Raw genomic sequence first — 5,577 nt, 5'->3', positions numbered from 1 at the left:
ATCCAGGCGGGGGTGCCATCTCCGGCTACATCACCTAGATCCCACGGACCTTGGAGAAAGGGACGTATCCAGAGGGTGCCCAGAAGGAGAGGTGGGAGGAGTGGGGGGACAGTGGCTATGGATCGAGGAGTAGGATCCACAGGAGTTCTGCCAAGTTCGTCAGAGCCTGCCAGTCCGGCACAAGGACTGGAGCGACGTCGACGTCAATGACAAGAAGCTCGGGATTGCTATCACTAGGATCCACCGCCTCACTATGGCCGGGCTCATGCTTGAGATGATTGGGGCCGATTTCATCCGCCGCCGCATCACCCCACTGAATAACAAGGGAAGGCCGGCCTGGCTCTTCAGGAACGCAGCCGATGTCATGAGGCTTTGCCCCGGCTTGCAACAAAACTTCACGGTGATGGGGCACACTCATTTTTGTCAGCGGCTTTTCCAGCTCGATGTAGGTGACGACGGTAGGGCTGAGAAAGCTGGCAAGGCCGCAAAGGCCGGCAAGGTAGTCAAGGGCCCTCTGTTCGGGTTGCTGGTGGGAGTGGTCCCGCTGTGCAACAATTCTCGCCAAGACGACATCAGCGCCATGATGTCGGACTTCAAAGCGCACGGCCTTGACCCAAGGTGGACCGAGCCGGAGGAGGAGCGGTGCAGGAGTTCTTCGACAACCTGTCAGACAGGTATGTCTGTGATGAGCCACTTCTTATCAAGGTCACCACCAAGGAGGAGCTAGACTACATCGCCGCTAGGGCGGTGGAGGCGGCGCTTGCCAGGGAAGCTGGCAGCGTCGGCCACATGGAGAATGAGGCCGAGGTGGCCGCGGAGGAAAAGGAGCTTGCCGGATGGGCAGAGTCTGCTGGGGAGGCCAGGACCGCTGGCACCAAGGCCCCTCTCATCGAATATGTGGTCGAGGAGTCGACCGAGGGAGTGGTTGGGGCTGACAACCCTCCGGCACTGGGGAGTAAGCGTGTCCTGTGGCGGGCCAGCTCTGGCGAGGCGGTCCGGCCTGGCAGGACAGGGCAGCGGCAAGAGGCCTAGGAGGAGTCTGTGCGCCTGATGTGAGCCGCGGTAGCAAGGAAGGTGGTGAAGGCCGCGGTGGCAAAGAAGAAAGCAACCGCCTCTTCTTCGTGCAAGCATCGCCGGACTCCATCCCCTTCCCCTCCTCCTGCAGACGTCAATACGGAGGTTGCCTTCGATCTTGGGTCTCTCAGCCCAGGGAGGAAGAGGAAGGCAGCGGAAGAGGAGGTGGATGATGAGTAAGCATCTGGCCTTTCATCATCTCCGTTCCTTCAGACCGCGCCGGTTTCCTTGACTTGTTTTTACTCTTACAAGTTGTTGACACCAGATTTTGGCATGGTCAAAAACATAATTAAGAACGCTTCAAATGGAAAAGTGCTCAAAGTGAGAAAGTTCCGTATCGTCAAAAGGAGAAACTTTGATATTTGGGTTGTAGCCATCCGAGCTAATCTCTAAGGCTGAAGTTGTATTTGAAGTACTGAGATTTTGCATTCAGAACACTATTCGGCTGATTATTCCCCCAAGATGGACTCATATGAGTAATGTTTCTACATGAATTGTCTTCATCTCGTCGAGGCGATCGATTTGGATTTAAAAAACGTCTAAATCGGAGTTTGTATGCAAACGTTAGAGCCAAAACAGTGTGTTGCATAAGTTTGCCCCGGAAGTTCCGGGCAAAACTTTCGGGGAGGTTCCAGGCTAAACCGAAAGTTTGCACGCGGTGCGCCCCGAAAACTGAAATTTTAACATTATTTGCAGATTTGCGGGGCCGACTTCGACATCAAGATGACCTCGGATGAAAAAGTGATCAACTGAAGAGTTTTTGTCCATTGCAAGATCTACAACTTTGCTTTTGGGACCATCATCATCCGAAGTAGTATGCGACCTGCAGATTCAGCGCAATAGGGCTACTTGATGTAATTTCAGCCCGGAAGTTCCGGGCTGACCGGAAGTTCCGGCCCTCATAGTCCGAGTTAGGTTATCTTTTGATGTTTTGGACGGGATTTGAGTCCTTTTCTTGTACGGGAAGTCCAGCCGCCTCATATATATGTAAGGGGTGATGGCCGATTGAATAACAACACAAAATCGCAAAACACATCTACTTTTTACCCTAATTTTACATCCCTCCTTTGTTATTTCTTTCTCGTTCTTCGTTCGTTCTTCGTGTTGAAGGGCAGCAATCCTCGAGGCTCTAGGGGCGGGCGAACTGACCTAGGGCAGCCCATAGCCGCCGCACGTCCAGACGGGGTCCCTCCCGGGCGCGTGGGGTTTCGTGTCCTGAAAAGCACCCGTCGGATTGCTTGCGTACCGCGCTTCCGGACGGGTCTCCTTCGGCGTGAGCTGCGGTGCATCACCCTCGGCGTTGGAGGTACACGGTGACGTGTTCGTGTGCAAACACACTTTTTGGCGACTCCGCTGGGGAAGAAAGATCAAGAATCATCATCAACCATGTCTAATCTCCCCAAGTCCTCACAAGTTGACGCCGATAACATCATTAAGCCCGGTCTTGATGAACTATCGGATGAACATCGCCAAGCCTACAAAGCACGCAAGAAGCAGCATGAAGAGGCTTTTGAGGCGCTCAAGAAGACGCGCGAGGAGGAGGATTTGGAAGTGTTTATTTCAAGTTTCAAGAAGGACCATCAAGGCAACATCACTCCGGCTGGAAACGTCAATTTTCCTCCCCTCATCGACGAATAAGATGTGATCACTGTGAGTAAAGTTTTTTCTCCAGATCAAGTGGCTGTGATTGAAAGTCTTGTTAGTAAGGGTAATGTGATGGCATACAATTCTTTTGTGGCTAGTGCTAATGCTCAGAAAAATATGCCTCCATCATCTAATGGTACTGTTGGTATATCCGAAAGCCCTAGTACAATTTTACCTATTTCATTGGCACCACCTATGCAACAACAATATAATATGCCGTTGAATTTCACCCTACACAGACCAACCAGCTTGTGGCTACACCTACATACCCTAATCCTATTATGAGTGTGCCCAATTCGGCGTCAACGCCGAATCACTTTGTCACACCACCCATAGGCACAAGCATGTTTGGTCTTCCTCCGAGTTATGGTTCGGCGCCATCTCACAAGTTGCACCAATAGCTAGTACTCAGGTTGCTCCTATGTCATTGCCACAAACATCGTCATCTACCTCGGATCCTATTTTAGCTAAATTAAGGGAGGATTTGCATAAGATGTTTCTAGAAACTTTCGGAAACGAGCCAAAAGTAAAGACTCGTGTGTACCTAAAGCCTTATCCTGAACACTTCGATGCAATTTCTTACCCTCAAGGTTATAAGGTTCCTGATTTTGTTAAATTTAGTGGTGAGGGTACGAAAACGACTTGGGAGCATGTGAGTCAGTATCTAGCACAGTTGGGTGAAGCGGGTTCCATAGAAGAGTTGAAAGTGTGTTTATTTCCCTGTCTTCAACTGGCACCGCATTTTCATGGTTTGCTGCTTTACCACATGGTTCAATTCTCTTATGGTCGCAATTAGAGCAAAATTTTCATGATCACTTTTATAGCGGCGATAATGAGCTTAAGTTGTCACATCTTACATCGGTTAGGCAAAAAAATGATGAATCGGTCACCGACTATGTCAAGAGATTTAGAGATATAAAAAACCGATGTTATAGCTTAGTGATAACTGAGAGAGACTTGGCGGATCTTGTTCTTAATGGTTTGAAAACTCACATTAAAGAGAGGCTAGAAAGTTATGAGTTTTTGAGCATTAATCAAGTCTTACAAAAAGCTTTGGCCCAAGAGAGTCGAAGTAAAGAGGTCCATAGGTCAACAACTGATCGTCCTAGAATGCATATGATTGAACACAATGATGATAATTCGGATGATGAGGTTGATGTCTATACTACTGAATTTTTTTGGTCCTCAAAGGCCAAACCCTATATGTGCAATGCTCTTAAGCCGATTCGCAAGAATCGTGATGAGGAGATGAGTTTATTTTTGATATATCAAAGTGTGATAAAATATTTGATGCTCTCTTGCAAGATAAGATTATTAGAATATCACACACCATACCGCCGTTTGAAGAGCTGAAACGGCGTGCTTATTGCAAGTACCATAATTCATTTTCTCATGCTACTAACGATTGCAATGTTTTTCGACGACAGATACAATCGGCCATTAATGACGGACGATTGAATTTTGCTGAGATGCAAGTTGATAAGCAGCCCTTCGCCATAAACACCATAGACTTGGAAGGGAAGAAAATGTTAATTCGACCTAAGATAGCCGAATCCGCTAATAAAGATAATGTTGTTATTGGTGAACCCAGGAATAGAAAGGAGGGCGACAAGGTCTTGGGAAGAAAGATTGTGCTTGAGAAGCAACCCGATGGTAAGGAAGTGTTGAAGATTACTATAAAAAATGCTACACTCGGGGGGCAACCACAAGTACAAGAGGATGCTCATGTTAAATTGATCAAGCCCAAGAATTCAGAAGTTGGCAAGTGGAAAAAGAATGAAACTAAGAACAAGAGAATCAAGCCAACTTTTAATATGTTGCTATCCAAATATGCAAGTCAAGCGGCCGGTTCTAGCTCTAATCAGCCATCACATTTAAAGCGTTCAAGATTGCCTCCGGAGCAAGAGTTTCGACGATATGCAAGGCCATATGGGTCATGGGCACTGACACCATGGATGTCACAACCCTCCTATGCGCCATATTACATGAGAGGCTTCAGTGGAGGATGGGGGCAGCCCCCAATGGCTCCTTATGCTTTCCGTATGGGGTGGGAAGCACCTAGAAGGCCTACTCACGAGAGGCTTTATTATCCCACACAAGGCCGTTTGAGCTATGGTGCTAATCGGCCAACAAAAATTTCTCCAAGTAAGGCCAATAAAAAAGTGTGGCGTGTTAAGTCATCTAATGCAGAAATTTTAGAATGCGACAAGCAAAAGGAGATCGAAAAGCCGGTTGTTGGTAATCTGGCTACTTCTAATGGTGATATTGTTATTGTTCAGTAGGGTTCCATGGTTAGTGATCATGAGGCGAGCACAAGCAAGGCCAAACCAAGGGATCCCAAATATACTCAACCTAAGTGGTGTCCTCCCGATTTAACCAAGACCATGAAAAGGAGATTACAACGCATGAGGAACCACGAGAAAGTAGAGCACAAAGAGGAGAGGCAAAGGGACGAATTGTTAAGTGAAATTCGGCCCGTGGCACTCACAAAACAAGTGTGGAGGCCTAAACAAAAACAAAACACAGATGCTTCTACATTAGCTGCAGCAACACCTTCACCACCAAAAGAGGATGATGCAACCCCTATTACATCGTCCACACCACCTGAAAAATCCCCTTCAATTGAGGAAACTTTGAGCCCAATATACACATTGGGGGATGAAGATGAGATGGTGGATTACGACTCTACGCCGGTTCGGGAAGGTATATATATTAATATGGTGTATTACTTCGTGCTATAGGTGAAGAAGGGGAGGTGGTTCAACTGGATTTTGGTCCAAAGAACGCTATCTTCGAGAAGCCAAAAGAACCGGTGAAACACTTGAAGCCATTGTACCTCAAAGGTCATATTAACGGATC

Source organism: Triticum urartu, chromosome 4 (assembly GCF_003073215.2).
Source record: "Triticum urartu cultivar G1812 chromosome 4, Tu2.1, whole genome shotgun sequence".
In the NCBI taxonomy this organism is placed as follows: Eukaryota; Viridiplantae; Streptophyta; class Magnoliopsida; order Poales; family Poaceae; genus Triticum; species Triticum urartu.
This window is presented reverse-complemented; position numbering follows the sequence as displayed.